Below are 17,935 nucleotides of genomic sequence, written 5' to 3'. Positions count from 1 at the left end.
CAAATGATTAATAATAGAATATCAGAAATAGACAATACACTGAAAGGGCAAAGGAGTCGAATGAAAGAGCTGGAAGCCAGAACTAGTGAGCTGGAAGATAAATCTCTCAATACCACTAAGATGGAAGAACAAACAGAAAAAAGGATTAAAAAAATCTGAAGAAGGTCTAAGATACATGTTGGACAGCATGAAGAGGAATTTTATCGCATTCCAGAACAGGAAGAATCAATCACACAAGTCCACAGAAGAGATAGTTGAAGAACTTCTGGAAGATAATTTCCCTAACGTGCTGAAAAGCAAAAAGATAAACATCCAAGAAGCTCAATGAACCCCAGGAAAGATAGAGCCTAAAAGAAAATCAAGAAGACATAATAATCAAGCTCTCCAAAATCAAAAATAAGGACTGAATCCTGATGGCAGCTAGGGAAAAGAGAAGTGTAACATACAAAAGCAAGCAAATCAGAATAAGCTAAGACTTCTCAATAGAAACCATGCAGGAAGGAAGGCAATGGGGAGACATATAAAACCCTGAAGGAAAAAAACTGCTGACCAAAAATCCTCTACCCAGCAGAGGTGTCAATCAAATACGATGGTGTAATCAAAACATTCCAGGATAAATAGGAGATAAGGGATTATGCCATAGCCAACCCTACAATGAAAAACATCCTAAAAGAAGTTCTGTGGACTGAGAACCAACAAGAACAGACAACAATCAGAGACTGACGTATGTGGCAACATCATCCAGAAATCAACTGAAAAATGGAAGAGTAGAGAACAGAATAAATCTATAAGAACAAATTCAGAGGATTGGGGAGCTCAGTCTATGATAAAAAACAATTACAATGTGAAAGAAGGTAAACAAAGAGAAACAGACACCTAGGTGGTGGGAATGTCAGGTAAATTACAGGATAAAATAGACTGCCTTAAATGGAGGAAAAAGTTAAAGAAATATAAGGTAACCACAATGGTGGGGTGGGGTGGGATTTCGAGGGAGGTGGAGGGAGGCAATGGTAGAGCACAGGGTAAAGGCAGACACACCATAGTTCAGGTGTTGGGGAGGGCAATATAAGAAGGGCAAGGACATGGAAGAACAAGGTAGATAGGGGAGCCACTGAGACAGGTTTGCATGGGCTAAGTGGGACAGAGGTATTTATAGTGATGCATGCTTAACCTGGTTACGACTCGGGCTGTGAACCGCAAGGTCAGCAGTTCAAAACTACCAGCTGCTCCGCGGGAGAAAGATGAGGCTTTCTACTCCCGTAAAGATTTACACCCTCGGAAACCCTGTACAGGGTCGCTATGAGTCGGTTCCGACTCCACGGCACATAACAACAACAACAACATGCTTAACCTTGGAACAACAGGGCTCTGTGGTACAGGGATCTAGGCATAGTTTTAAGAGGGCAAATACTACTAAGATGCTTGACTGTCTTGTGAATATTAGTTTCTCTTGCCTACTATGGTAAAATAGACACTTGATTGGGATAGAAAGTAATGTCAGGAAACATGATTACAGAAAACTTGTAAGTCCATCTTAAGCCTATGACTGATTAGAACACCTAAAAAGGGTTCTAGAACTTGCCCAGTCAAACAAGCCTCTTGCAGAGCCTTTGCAGAGTATAGGACATTAGGTGCCCCACCCAGAACCTTCTGAGGTGGGACATTCCCACTAGAAAGGACAAGCAGACAAGCCTGAGCCAGCTAGAGTGACAGAAAATGCATCTTCAAAGAAAGATCATCAGGAAAAACCCAAAGAAAAATGGCAGTATGACTGGCTACTGCAAAAGTAAGCTGTTCGCTGGGAATCCATCAAGGCAAATAATCAAATACCTTCAGGACAAACCCACCTCTAAGACTAAAACTCAAAGGGAACACATGAATAGGCATGTAAGCTTGCTGGGAAGCATTGTCGGTCTACTGGTGAGTGGAAGAGGGGGAAAGGCAGCAATGAAGATATGGGCTGAGCTCAACCACGGTCCACTGACTCCTGTTGACCCGGAGATGAGAGAGAGAAAAGGAAGGGCTGCTGGTCCAATATGTGGTGAGACCTGTGGACACCTGAACCAATTGACAAGGACATAGCCACAGTAGGCTAGAGCTAAGAGTGAAGCATCCAGCTGATATGAAGTAAGGGGAGAGGCACAAGAACACCCAAATTTGCAGATAGTACCCATTTAAAATAGCCTCAGTGGCTAGATAATCAGAACTCGACTAGAGGAAGAGAAAAAAACAATTTTTGATAAAGGAAACAAGGGTAAATTGCTACAATTTGATAAACCTGACCTATACTCTTAGAAGAATTAACTCTAAATACCAACAGAGAAGGAAGGAGTCTTCACATCAAGTATCAATGCTATCCCCTCTGTGCACAGGGTAGATAGGGATAGGCAACTTAGACATTGGCTACCTAAAATAAGGAGGCGATAAAGGCACGAAGTGACCGGCTTACAAGGTTTCAAGAGGGAGTTTAAGTTAAGAGTGTGTGGGTAAGAAAGAGTCCCCACTGAATAGCTGTCATCTTGTCTAGACTGATTTGGTGAAAAGAGATGGGGATAAGATTCTTATGATTCAATAGTGAGTAACTGTTATCATGACTAACCGCGACTGGCACAATTGTAAAGGTAGAAGTTTTATAACAAAAATGGGGGAGGAGTTAATCGTTCAGTCCAAAAACAAAGGCTCCTAGGACCATCAAAGTGGAATGAGGGACCTTAACCAGAGAAGCAGCGAAACCAGAGATTAAGAGTGAAATATGGAGGCACAGAGGAGGAAGTGGCTGAGGACTCTAGAATCATGGGAAGAGAGGGACTAAGAGATGGTGGCCATGAGGCAGACATGCAGAATGTGTCCTTTGGTGGTATAAATTATTATATATGCCTAAGTGTTTTGTTTTTTTAAAAAGAGAGCCAAAGTGAATAGAAAGAAATACTGTTACTGATGGTACATGGAGGGGAATGTAATCATTGTGATGAAACAAGCTGTATGATTTGTTGAATGTAAAAACTGATGATCTGCCCTCTAAACTTTCACTCAATCCACAATAAAAACTTAAAAGAAGAAGAAAAAAAAAACACACAAAAGTTTTAACTTAGGATCTAAAATAAATTTCATGTCTAAAATAACAAATGGAAGAGACTTGATTCAATATGTAAGTGATACAGAAAGAAAACATCACACCAGTGGGACCATTTATTTTGATAAAGTACCAAGGTAACTCACTGACTAGAGTTCCATTGTTTTTCCTGCAAAAATCACTTCCACATTGCATCACCTATATTTCGAAGTTTCCAATTAAAGAAGAGTTTAAATGAAAAGGAATTTGGGTATCAAGCTGAATACAAAATCTTACCAGTCATTTTGTAGAGTCTTCTCTACCACTCCTAATTTGACAATATTTTTAGTAGCTTGTATTCATTACATCCTTCCAAATTATTTCTACAGCAATGATGTTCCGCTGGTTGTGTAATAATTAAACTATTATAAACACAACAAGCTCGATTACAAAAAACAGCTCTACGACGACTCACACATGACAATACACAATTAACTTAGCTGTTGTTGTTAAATGCCTTGTTATTAAGTGCCAAGGAGTCCTAGAACTAAAAATATGCAGGTATATTACTAACAAATGGCATTAATTTAAGGAGCTCTGGTAGCGTAGTGGATTATGAGCTGGGCACCTAACTACAACAAGGTCAGTAGTTCAAATCCACCAGGTGCTCCACAGGAGAAAGAGGATGCTTTCTGCTCCCGAAAAGATTTACAATCTCGGAAACCCTGTACTATATCGCTGTGAGTCAGAACTGACCTGCTGGCATGCAACCACCACCATCAAGGTCATTCATCTAGCATATTTACAGATGGAACACAGAATAGTTTCCTTCTCAGGTACAGTTGGTAACTAACCTATTTATCATAGCATTACACACAACTTTGTAAGGACACAGTTTAGCTGCTGGGTCTATAAATTTGCAATTTATATGCAATTTGACATTTATTCATTTTCTTTATCTCTTCAGAACTTTTAAATTCACTAATTAGAGGGGAAGGCAAAAAACACAAAATTTTAAATATAATTATAAGCTTTAACATACTTACTGTTTAAGTTTTTCTGTGAATATATATTGGGTGAAGTCTTTCATTGATGGAGCAAAATACATAGTGTCCTTTATTTTAATACCTTTACTTTCAATGTGCTCTGAAGAATTATACCGCAACACATAAAATGGATGTGCAACACGCCCAAATATCTCAAATATCTATAAAATAGAAGCATAAAGGCCTCATTAAAAATGTGAACTACTGAAATGTTACCAATATTTCTTAAAAAAAAAAAAAACACACTATTAATTATTGTTAAAAACAAGATAATCCTTTCAATGTTAAATGAGCAATACAATTTTTTGTTGTTAAGTGTTGTTGAGTCGGTTATGACTCATAGCGACCCTGCAGACTTTGAGTTAATGAAATACACTTCTATATAAATTTTGCAATCATATTTTGTCTTCATATATTGATTACAAATGTTATCTGTTTACTCTTACTTTTCTGTCTGAATTAAAAGCAGCCTGTAATGAATTGGTTCTTGGCCAAATTCAGATTGTTTTGGTGGTACTGTTCTGTGCAGAGTCAATTCTGATTAACAGGAATCATACGGACAGAGTAGAACTGCCCCATAGGGCTTCCTAGACTGAAATCTTTATGGGAATGTATGATCAGGTTTTTTCTAAGGAGGAACTGGGTGGGAATCACCAATCTTTCAGTTAGCATATGAATGCTTAACCACTGCATCACCAGAGCTCCTAAAAAATAACTTTGTTGTTAGGTTGTATCAAGATGGTTCCAACTCATAGGGTGTCCAATTATAAGCTGGTGCTTATCCTTCTTTGTAAAAGGAGCTCTGGTATTGTAGTGATTACGAATCGGGCTGTGAACCGCGAAGGTAAGCAATTTTAAACCAACAGCTGTTTCCTAGTAGAAAGATGAAGCTTTCTGCTCCCGTAAAGATTTACAGCCTCAGAAACCCTGTACTGGGTCGCTATGAGTTGGAACCAAGTTCATGGCACATAACCACCACCACCAACATCCTTTGTAAATCCCACCAAATGAATGGATGGGGCCAGGCAAAAAAGTTATATGGAGATCTAATGAAAGAATTGGTCAGTGTGTTATTCCACTAGATTTAAGCTAACCCATCTCAGAAACAAGAATGGGGGATCTTTCTTACTATCAGCAAGAAAGAAGAGCCAGGAGTGGAGTGCCTCCATTGAACCCTGAGATTCCCCCAATGAACCTCCTCGATCCAGGAGACAAAGAGCTATGAACTGGAGAAGAAGCAGCAGCAGAGGCAACAGAACCATGAGTGAATATCGAGCACAGTAGCAGGCTTTCCAGTCCACAGAGCATATAAAGCTGAGTGCCTGCAGGTAGGAGACTTCACTGCAAACTGAGGGGGCCCTAAGCAATTTATCTAGGAAGCTAAGTTTGCTGACCAGTGGAACAAGAATCAAGCATCTACTGGCTCAAACTATGGCAGTGTGTCCTTTGTGCATTTATCAGCAGCAATAAAGGATACTGGCAGACTTGTTCAACAGGGCAAAAATCTAGGGGTCCTGTGTCTAAGACACCTGAGACTACAGAGATGTGCCAGCAGAACAGCTGGGAAGAGGCTGTTCTAACAAAAGAACCAGAGCTTCAGCATTTCTGATACTGAGTTTTTATCTCTAAACTTCCCTAACAAATCGCAATAATTCAAAGTATTGTCTATGAGTTCTGTGTGGCCACTGCAATGGATTATTAAACCAAGTAAATGGATTATTAAACTACTGTTGGTTGGTGTAAGCATATCTTACCTCATAGGCATCAGCCTTAGGCTGATAAATAAGTTTGATTTTCCTTCCCCCCTGTGAAGTCACCAAAGTCAGATGCCACTTGTGTCAGTTTTTTACAGATATAAAGATGAACATTATTATATGTAGAGTTTTTTATAAATATTGATCTATAAGAAGTGAAATTATTGGAGCAAGAGTATAAATAGGATTTAAATTCTTAATGCAAATAACTAAGTAGGTTTCCAAATAACTTAGACCAATTTATAATAATTGCAATGAAAGTGCCTTGTGTTATCAGTTCGATATCAGAGCACAGGTGCTCTCCATTTTCTTGATCTTTACTATAGCCTTCAAGCATTTATGACTTTCACTAGGATCTAATAAGGCATAAAATAGCTCGTTTCATCAGCGCAACATCATTCTGAAAGTATGATTTCTCTAAAAATAGTGACATTCAAACTAGTTAAACTGTCATTGTGTTCTGTAATAACATTAATCACATTGATAATTTGAGCATATTTTTTATCGTAAAAGCAAAACTAATTTAATAGTGAGAAACTTGCTTTCAAAGGATTTAGATTAAAAAAGTATACCTCTCCTCCTCCAACTACAATTTCAGAGAATTAAACAGGTATGTTACAGCACCAGTTTTATTGTCCTGATGTTGTCGTCATTGTTGAGTGCCATCAAGTCAATTGTGACCCATAACGACCCTGCACAGGGTTTCCAAAGAGGAGCTGGTGAGCTTGAACCGCCAACCTTGCAGTTCAAACAACTTTGCAGTCTGGCGCATTAACCCACAGCGCCACACCAGGACTCCTACATGACATATATTACAGCAATAAATTGTCTTATTAAGCAAACCCACTGCCATTGAGCTGGTTCTGACTCATAGCAATCCTATGTGTACACAATGAAACTGTACTACACAAGGTTTTCAAGGCTACATCCTTTCAAAAGTATACTGTCAGATCACCTTCTAACGTGTCTCTGGAGGATTCAAACCACTAAACTTTGGGTTAGTAGTCAAGCAATTCACTGTTTGCTCTATCATGATCAATAAACTGTCTTTGTTGTTGTTTCTGAGTGCCATCAAGTTCATTCTCTGAATCACACCAATCCTCTGTACAACGTTAACAAAACACTACCTGGTCCTAAGCAATCCTTTCAATGTTTAAGCTCATTGTTGCAATCACTGTTATCAATGCATCTCATTAAGGGTATTTTCTGCTTCACGGGTCCTCTACTTTACCAAACATGATGTCCTTCTCTCTCCTAACACATTCAAAATATGCTAGATGACGTCTCATCTACATTTTACTTCTAAGGAACACTCAGAGCTGTATTTAAAAAAAAAATTTTAAGCTTGTATTGTGAATTGAGTGAGTTTACATAGGAAAACAACAATTTTGCACTCATCCTATCATATTTCATATTATTGCAACGATTACAATCCCCTCCATGTATCACCATTCAACAGTATTTGCTATTCCGTTTTATTTCTTCTTTTTTTATGTACCCCAAAACATTCAGGAATATATAATCATTTAGACAATGAAGGACACATTCTACAAGGCTGCCTCCTGATCCCCAGCATACAGCCTTTCTTTTTCTATGAGTCTAGAATCCTCAGCTGCTCTCTCTCCATGTCTTCATCCCTGCCTCCATCGCTGGTGTCACTGTTTCTCTAGATAAGATCACACATTCCTCTCTTGCTTCCTTGATGGACCTTGGGTCCTGTGTCCCTCTTCTCCCTTGATGGTCCTAGGGTCCTCTGTCCCTGAAATGTAAGATTAACTACTACCCCTTTTTCGTTACACAACTTCTACCTTTACAGAGGTGACCACTGCAATTAGTCATGATAATAATTCACTATTGAATCAAATTAATCCTATCCCCATCTTCTTTCACCAGACCCATCTGGACAAGATGAAAATTATTCAGTGGGAATGCTACCTTCCCCGACACTCTAAAATTAAACTCCCTCTTGAAAATTTAAGCCAGCCACTTTGTGCCTTTATAGCATCATTCTCTCTCTCACACACACACACATACACACACACACACAGATACACACACATTTTAAGTAGCTAATGTCTAAGTTTGATCATTGGTGTGAAGACAATTCCTTCTTAGATGGTATTCTGAGCTACTACATCCATAAGTACAGGTCAAGTTCATCAAATTATAGCATTCTTGACACCTGCTTCTTTTATCTAATTTCTTCATCTTCTTCTATTCAAGTTTTGATCATCAAGACATTGAAGCTAGGTCAAATGGATACTATCTTTAAGTTTGGGCATTCTTGTGCTTCTCTCCCCACTTTTATCAGCTGGACGCTTCACTCTCAGCTCTAGTAGTCCTCTGTGGCTAGGTCATTGTCCATAGGTTCAGGAGTTCCCAAGTCTCCCCAAACTTCGGACCAACCAGCCTTTCTCTTCTTCTCTCTCATCTCCAGGTCGACGCGAGTCCATGGAACGTGGTCAAACTCAGTTCCTACCTTCATTACTGCCTTTCCCCCATTTCTATTCATGTAGACCAACATGGTTGCCAGCAAGCTTACATGCCTGCTCATGTGTTCCCTTTGTCTTGAAAGGGAGTTTGTCCTGAAGGAACTTGACTGCTTGTCTTGATGGCTCACTGGAAAACAGCTTGCTTGTTCATTTAATAGCCAAACAGACTGTTGTTTTTGTTCCCCCCGGCTGGTCTTTCTTTCAAGTATTTTCTATTTCTCTAGCTGCTTCGGGCTGATCTGTATGTTCTTTCAATTAGGAATGTCTCCCTCAGAGGGTTCTGAATAGGAATCAGGATGGTACAAGGTGTAATATACTACACAAAGGCTCCACAAGAAGCCTCTGTCACTGGACAAGTTCTTCAACCCCCTTTAAGTATTCTAATTAGTTATAGGTGAAGATGAGCTTACAAGTTTTCTGTAATCATGTTTCCGCAATATTCCTTGCTATCACAACTTAAGTCTATTGCTCAGCATACAGGTTGAATAAGTATGGTGAAAGAATACAACCTTGTCAAACACTTTTCTTAATTTTAAACCATTCAGTGTTCCCATGTTCTGTTTGAACAACTGCCTGAGGTACAGATACCTCATGAGCACAATTAAGTGTTCCGGAATACTCATACTTCACAATGTTGTCCATAGCTTGTCATGATCCACACAATCAAAAGCCTTTGCGTAGTCAATAAAGCACAGGTAAGCATCTTTCTGATATTCTGTTTTTAGCCAAGATCCATCGGACATTCACAATGATCTCTCTCATTCCACGGCCTCTTCTGAATCCGGCTTGAACCTCTGGAAGTTCTCTGTCAATGTATGCTCGCAGCCGTTTCTGTATTACCTTTAGTAAAACCTTACTCGCATGGGATATCAAAGAGAGAGTCCGACGATTTCCGAATTGCATTGGGTCACCTCTCCTTAGAATGGGCACAAATACGGATCTCTTCCAATCAGTCGGCCAGATAGCTGTCTTCCAAATTTCTTGGCATAGATGATAAGTGCCTCCAGTGCCGCCTCACTTTCTTGAAATATTTCAATTTTTATACCATCAAATTCCTAGTGCCTTGTTCTTTGCCAATTCATTCAATGTACCTTGGATTTCTTCCTTCAGTATTACTGGCTCTTGATCATATGCTACCTCTTGAAAACGACTGAATTATCAACCATTTCCTTTTGGTACAATGACTCTGTGTATTCCTTCCATGTTCTTTTGATGTTTTTTGCAGTATTCAATAATTTGCCCAGAGAATCCTTCAATAACGAAAGTTGAGGATTGAAGTTTTTCTTCAGTTCCCCTACCTTGAGAAATGCTGAGCTTTTTTTTTTTTTTTTGGTGTGTTTTTCTGCCCTTTTGGTTTTCTGACTCCAGATTTCACACATTTCGTTGTTAATATTTGACTTTTTCTTCTTGAGCTGACCTTTGAAATTTTGTGTTATATTAGAGCCTTTCAATTTGTCCCTATATTTTCATTGGTGACCTTTATAGTTCTGGGATATTCATTTAGATGTTTAATCCTTGTTAAGTTGGTTTTTGAGATACAGGTCTTGTTTCTTTTGCATATCGATTGCCAGTTCTGCGAGTATCATCTGTTGAAGAGACTATGTCTTCCCCATTCAATGTACTTTGGTCCTTTGTCAAATATCATTTGGCTGTATGTGGATGGGTTAATTTCTGGATTCTCAGTTCTGTGGCAATGATCTAGGTATCTTTCATTGTACCAGTACCAAGCTGTTTTCACAGCCACATAGTACATTTTGAAATCAAGGAGTGACAGACCTCTAACTTTTTTCTTCTTCTTAAGAAGTGTGGCGTTGTACTTCTTCTAAGACAGATTTGTTCATTATCCTTGTCATGCATGGTATATTTAATATTCTTTGTCAACACTATAATTCAAAGGTAATCAAAATTCTTTGGTCTTCTGCATTTGTTGTCCAGCTATCACATGAATATAAAATGAACTGATTAAAATTAACATAGTGTCTTAAGCTAAGTTCTCTAGCAAAGCAAAACCAGTAGCTCAAGTCCAAAGAGCCAGAGGTGAGGTGACAAGCAAGATGCAGGGTCCAGATCCAGCATAAATCAAAAGAGGTTTGCCAGAGTATCAAACCAAACCTCAAGTAAATTCCCTTTCAACTGATTGGCCATTCATAGCAGATAGCATCATGTAAGAGACTTCTTAATCATCACACAACTTGAGTCAGACACACCTTAATTCTCAAAAAAAAAAAAAAAATCTTTGTATTTTAGCACTCTAAAGAGGTCTTTTGGGGGCAGATCTAACAATGCAAAACATCACTTCATCTTACATGAGAAGGCATGTATGCTTGCTGGTGACCACATTGGTGTGCTGGTGAGCGGAAGAAGAGAAAAGGCAGCAATGAAGAAATGGGCTGAGTTCAACCACGTTCCATAGACTCCTTGGTGACCTAGAGATGGGAGAAGGAAGAGGAAGGGCTGGTTGGTCTGAAATTTGGTGAGATCTGGGGACTCCTGATCCATGGACAAGCATATAGCCACGGAGGGCTAGAGGTCAGAGTGAGCATCGATTGATATGAAGTGAGCGGATTTGCACAAGAACGCCCAGACTTGCAGATAGTACCCATTTGTCCTAGCCTCAATGTCTTGATGATCAGAACTCAACTAGAAGATTAAAAAAATTTGACAAAGGAAACAAGTGTAAATTGCTACAATTTGATGAACTTAGCCTATAGTTATGGATATAGTTGCTCAAATTACCGAGAGGGAAGGAGTCTTTACATCAATTATCAATCCTATCCCCTCTATATACAGGCTTTATAGGGACGTGCAACTTAGACACTGGCTACCTAAAATTAGGGCTCTGGTAGCGTAGTGGTTACGAATTGGGCTGCGAACCTTAAGGTCAGCGGTTCGAAACTACCAGCCGCTCCGCGGGAGAAAGATGAGGCTTTCTACTCCCGTAAGGATTTACACCCTCGGAAACCCTGTACAGGGTCGCTATGGGTCGGAACCGACTCGACGGCACTTAACAACAACAAAGGCACAAAGCAGCTGGCTCACAAGTTTTCAAGAGGGAGTTTAGTTTCAGAGTGTGCAGGGGATGGTAGAATCCCCACTGAACAGTTTTCATCTTATCTAGACAGGTCTGGTGAGAAAAAAGTGGGTAAGATTCTTATGATTATTAATAGTAACTGTTATCATGACTAATTGGGATTGTCACAACTGTAAAGGTAAGTTTTATAACAAGAACAGGGGAACAGTTAATCTTATACTCCAGAAACAGAGGACCCTAGGACCATCAAGGGAGAAGAGCACAAGTGGAATGTGGGCCTCTATTCAGAGAATCAGCGACACTAGAGATGGAGGCAGAGATGAGGACTTGGTGATAGGGAGCAGCTGGGGACTCTGGACTCATGGAAAGAGAGGGACTAGCTGCTGGTGGCCAGGAGGCAGGCTTGAAGAATGTGTCCTTTGGCTATTTAAATTATTATATATTTCTGAGTGTTTTTGTGTACACCCCTTCCCCCTAAAACAAAAACAAAAAAACCCCAGAGGGAATGGAAGCAAATACTGTTGAATGATGATGCAGAGAGACTGTAATCATTGCAATGACAGGATGGTGTAAATCCGAAGTTCTCCCACGTAAGTTATCATTCAGTTCATAATAAAAACTTAAATAAAAAAACTGAATAAATAAATATCAGCCAGAGTGTGGTTAAAAAAACAAAATAAAACAATAAAAAAACCAACACCACATCTCTTGACTGTGGTTTCCATGGGCATTGATTGTGGATCCAAGAAAATTTAAATCTTCGCAGTTTCTATCTTTTCTGTTTATCATGATGCTGCTTACTGGTCCAGTTGTGGGACATCTTTCTGGAGTCCTGGTGAGGTGCTATAGGTTAAGCACTGGGTTGCTAGCTACAAGATTAGTGGTTCAAACCCACCAGCCACTTTTGGGAAACCCTATACAGGGTAACTATGAGTCGGAACCACCTTGACAATACTTAACAACATCATGTTGTTAAATTTAAAAAAAAAAACAAAAAAAAACTCAAAAACATTTCCCAATTTTTAAAAACTTGTTATGTTGAAACTAATCTTAAATGGGAATAAAAAGGATGTTCAAAAGTGTTATTCAGAATTTTTATTAGCCCAAAGCAAAGAATAATTTCATAAATTTCTTTATGCTTTCTTGATTTTCTTCATTAGTGAAAAATATTCTAATCCATTGGTTAGGTCAAATTAGGTATTTCAATATTTATGTGTAGGGAGCACGGCATGAGTAAAATATGGTAACCTTCATAAAACTACATCTTATGAAACAAATTGTAATACAAATTAATCTCTTAAAGTGGATAAGTGAAATTTTATTTTCCACTGGTATTTGAGAGGAAATACATTATACAGTTGTTTACTAAAACGTAAAACAGGCAACAACAAAATAAAACCTATTCTAATAAATGCCACAACATAAATGCAAGCAAAAAGCCAACACATTCCTACAGAAAAAAAAAGGTAACACGGGTTTTTGGGTTTTTTAATCCCCAATAACAAAGAGCTAAAATATTAACAATGGAATTTCATTTATGGTTCATCAAAAGGTTATCAATCATTATTAGGATCAAAGAGGAAAGCTAAAAATATAAATCTGAGGCATAAATTCCACATCTGTCAGTTTGTCATACTATGGTGATTTCTGTGCTTCTGTGTTACTGTGATGCTGAAAGTTGTACCACCTGTATTTCATATTCCAGCAAAGTCACTCACACAGGACAGGTTTCAGTAGAGCTTCCAGACTGCAAAGAAGGACCCGGCAATTTACTTCTAAAAATGTGGCCAGTGAAAACCTCATGAAATTGGAGATTGTGCTTCTTAAATCAGTGAGTAGGAATAGTGAAAAGGTAAATGAATCTATTTCTCAATTTTGCTCTTTGATATATTTGTGGTTTTATAGTAGGGCTAATACTACCTTCTTATAAAACTCCACTGTATTTAAGAGGATGAGGTACATAAAACATCTTATCACTGTGGCTAAATATTATTGTTGATACTAAAGAACTGAGGAGAAAGACAACGTGGGCAATTATTTTGATACTATAGGTAAACTATGGCATGACTGTGCCCAGGAAATATTTTCGTTAGTGCCCGAATGCCAATTTGCTATACATCTTGTTATTGAAAAAAAAAAAAAAAATTAACATAAATCCTTTCAGGGGGAAGGAATGGTTAGCATACAAACATAGAAGTTGAACAATGTATAAGAGTAGAACAATTTGGTATGTATAAGATATGACCAAAAGAGATCCAAATTAACATTCTGGTCAACAGTTTGTTTATATTTTCTAATTCCTTCTCTAATGCTGGAAATAATTTCTAGGTGCTTAGATTTATACTAAAATAGTTTTGAAATATTATTATCGCTTCTTAAATTTACAAAGCTTTCCATGCAAAATTTAGAAAAAATTATTTTTTTTTAAGTTTTTCTTCTTTGGGGTTAGCAAGAAATGTTTTGTTTTTGCCTCAGCAGAAAACTAGTTTCTCCTAAAGGACTATACCAACAGACACTTAAAAAAAAAAAGCTATTCACAACATAGCACAGTACTCTACTCATGTCTCATTTCTTTTTTCACTCACCCCTCTGAAGTAAAGGCCTAAGGCACTGGACATAGAGTCTGTATTACATACACAGTACTTCTTCCTCTGAATCAAGAAAACTGAGCTCAACACTTGAACAAAACTTAGTTGGTCTGGGTATATGCAAGGGAAAACATGCAATACCTTCCATTAGTCATCAGCAAGTCTTCTTTTTCTTTTCAAACTTTCTCAAGAACTGCCAGAAAATACCAGCTCTAGACTCTTAATTAATTCTGTTACTGACTACTCTGAAATCCTAAATGGCTCATTGCTCATTTGGTAAATTGACCTGTCATCTAAAAAAACACAGATAGTGAAAGCTGGCAGCAAATTAGGATCCTGAAAAACACCTGATCCTTTTCTAATGTGTGTTAGAATGAAATAGTACACAAAAGGCAAAGAACAGGAAAAGCTGCATCAGTCTACTCAACTAGATAGTTCAAAATATTTGCTTCTTTGTTGAAATATAAATTAATAATAGCTCCTTGAAAAATAAAAGATGCCAACTGCAGCTAATATGGAAAAAAGCCTATCTTTACACAGTAAGGATGCTCCAAAGATGACAGGTGGTTTCTTTTGGTTTGGTTGGTTCCAACTCAGTATGTATTTACTTGGCATACAATTTGCAAAGGTCAGTCCTAGGTACAGTGGGGAATACAGCAGTGAATAAAACTACTGCTAAACTCAACAGCAATTAACAACTGCTAAACTGGACTCCTGGTGTAGGATCAGCACTGGACTGCAAACCACAAGGTCAGCAGTTCTAGACCACCAGTTGCTCCTTGAAAACGCTATACAGGATCGCTATGAGTCAGAACCGACTCAATGACATTTAACAATAATTCCTAAAAAGGAAACACTTAGCTGGTACTTACTCACTTAGTCACAAAAGCTTAATAACTTCTGTTGGTTGTTCAGAACTGTCTACTTACAGAGTAAAGCATATGGCCTTCCATATTAAAGGTGGACCTGAATGGTAATTCCTGAATGGTATTAACAAAGTACAAGCATTCGTAGTTCCCGAGAATGTGTGATTATGATGACATTTCCCTGCTGTCACTGAAATCTTCTTCCACCTCAAAACGATTCTACTCTGAGCTTTCATCTGAAGAAGCCCATGTCTAAAAAGTTTGAAAAACATTACTCAAAGGCATTCACAAACCAAAAAAGGTTCAGAACTACTTACACTATAAGAAAGCCATGTACATTATCTTATTCTTCTTTTCAACTCTGAGCAACTAACTAGAAGTTCAGTAATGATATCCTATAAATATGTCAATCCAGTGCCTGGGAAAGTATCTGACAAACACTAGGAAAGAATTTTATACATGTGTGTTTAATGACTCAAATAGCAAAGAGTAATAAACTGAAAGAGGACAATTTATATATAGACAAGACAGGAGACACTGAAGAAAATCAAGATTACACCTAACTTGAGCTCTAGGTGGCTCATCTTCAAAAATTAATAAACTTTTTTAGATAGATATGGAAAGTTACAAAAATCAACAACAAAATAAAATAATTTATAAAGTTTGCCTCTTTTTAAGTCTGGTTAATAAAGCCATTTCTAGGCTGATTACATGTTATTATATCCCTTCTATCTGTTAAAATCTTACTATTCATAACTACTGGGGGAAAAAAAATTTGATTTGACAGTTCGAACTGTACAATGTCAGTATTCTAAGGATTTGGTTTTTTTGTTTTTTTACAAACCTTTCCTGCAGCTTGCCGATCACTTCTAAAAATTACTGTGTCCTCATTAACTGGAGGTACGCTAGTCATAGATTCAATTATTACTGAAAAATAAAAGCAAAACAGATTATTTTAACATTTAACCAGAAGTTAAGGCACAATTAAAATTAAGAATGTCGGCTTTAATTACAACATCCCTTGAAAGAGGACTAAGAGGTAACATACCCACCAGATACTTTTTGGAAACCCTATTCAGGGTTGCGATGAGTTACAACTGAAACAATACTTAACAACAAACTACAGTAAGTATTCCACTTTTGGCAGGAGACTTGCTGGCAGAGTGGGATGCCTACAGGCACTTAAATGTGAGAGCTCGGTTTGCTGACCCACTGAGTCATAGGTGAGTACCTTCAGATTGAGGCTTATGGTGATGTGCCCTGTAGGCATTTATTGTTAAGTGCCTTTGAGTCGGTTTAGACTAATAGCAACCTAGTATAGGGTTACAGAGGAGTGGCGGGTGAGCTTGAACTGCCAACCTTGCAGTTCAAATCAATTTTGCAGTCCAACGCATTAACCCACAGCACCACACCAGAACTTCATGGGCACTGAATGTTGTTGTCAAGTGCCATCGAAGTCAGTTCTGAATCAAAGCGACACTGTAGTGGGTTTCCGCGGAGCAACTATGAGATTGAACCATGGACCGTGCAGTTTAAATCAACATTGCAGTTCATTACGTTAACCCACAGCGCCACACCAGGACTCAGTCCTGAAAGAGCTTTGTAGCATTTCTGCAGTAGGGTAGAGGGCAGGCAAAGAGGCCAAGGGCCAAAGACAGGTCTGCCTGTGAGCACAGCAAAGGAGAGGCTGTGCGGACTGGAAGAACTGTGTCCTTAGCATTTCTGACCCTGAATTGTAACCTGTTAACCTCCCTAACAGACAGAATGACTGTGAGTATGATATCTAAGTTCTATGTGGTCACTGCAATCAAATCTAGCTGAGTAGAGAGGGCTGATGTCATTCTTTGTCTATTTTCACCACTGGCTCATTATGTAATTTCTCAAAAGCAAGTGACTTGAATTTTTCTGTGTCTCTTGTTTTTGTATTGTTGTATGAAATGCTGTCGAGTCGGAACCGACTCTGTATAGGATTTCCTAGGAGCAGCTGGTGAGCTTGAACTGCTGACCTTGTAGTTCAAACAGCTTTGCAGTCTGGTGAATTAATCCACAGCGCCACAACAGGTCTGTGTCCCTTAAATCCTATAAATTAGGTTGGCTGGCAATTTTGACCCTTTTCTAATTTCACAAATCCTATGACCTTGTCAGCTGTAGTTCTGTTCTAGGGTCTACCTTATTATGTGAATTTATGCTAGCCACATTCTACATAAGACAGAATTAACACATTAAACATTAATGACCAAAAAAAAAAACCAAATAAACTGTGGGACTACATCATGGATATCGCACACAAAGAGAACAAGAGTCATAAATAGAAAAGTAAGACCAAAACAAAAGACAGAAAAGACTTTGAAACATGCTCTTGAACTCAGGAGTTGCTAAGCAAATGGAAGAAATGGTGTAAAAGAGCTTAATAGAAGATTTTATACTGTGGCTGGAAAAGTCAAAGTAAAATAGTATAATGAAATGTGCAAAGTCCTGGAATTAGAAAGCCAAAAGGGAAGCACAAGCTAGGTATTCTCAACCTGCAACAAATGAATGAAGAAAAACTTCATGACTTTTGAGTTGCAATACTGAAAGATTATATTTTATACTGAATGACTTGGTAAGGATCTAAATGAATACACAGTGCCACTATAAGCAAAAATAATTGGTCAATGTTTAATCATTTTAGGATGTAGCATACGATCAAGAACCATGGTACTGAAAGAACAAAGCCAAGCTTTGTTGTACTGAAAGTCTTAGTGAAAAACATGTCTCCACTTATCTATGCCAAGAAATGTGGAAAACTGCTACCTGGCCAGCCAAATGGAAGACATTAATACATGTGTGCCTATTCCAAAGAAAGGCGATCCAATTGAGATCCAATCGAAATTATTGAATACTATTACTACTATCACATGCAAATAAAATTTTGCTGACGATAATTGAAAAATATTTATAGCATTACACTGACTGGGAACTGCCAGAAATTCAAGATGTATTCAGAAGAGGATGTGTTGTAAGGGATATCATTTCTGATGTGAGCTGGATCGTGACTGAAGGCAGAGAATACAAAAAGATGTCTCAATGTATTTTGATTATCCAAAGGTATTTGACTGTGTGGACC

The 17,935-nt window shown here is 38.2% G+C and overlaps 1 pseudogene; it reads right to left on the bottom strand.

The window, feature by feature from the left end:
* Positions 1 to 17,935, bottom strand: part of LOC102832048 — a 60,733-nt pseudogene that overhangs the window by 23,550 nt on the left and 19,248 nt on the right.

The sequence above is a fragment of the Chrysochloris asiatica genome, unplaced genomic scaffold, assembly GCF_000296735.1.
Source record: "Chrysochloris asiatica unplaced genomic scaffold, ChrAsi1.0 scaffold00202, whole genome shotgun sequence".
Taxonomy (NCBI): domain Eukaryota; kingdom Metazoa; phylum Chordata; class Mammalia; order Afrosoricida; family Chrysochloridae; genus Chrysochloris; species Chrysochloris asiatica.
This window is presented reverse-complemented; position numbering and strand designations above follow the sequence as displayed.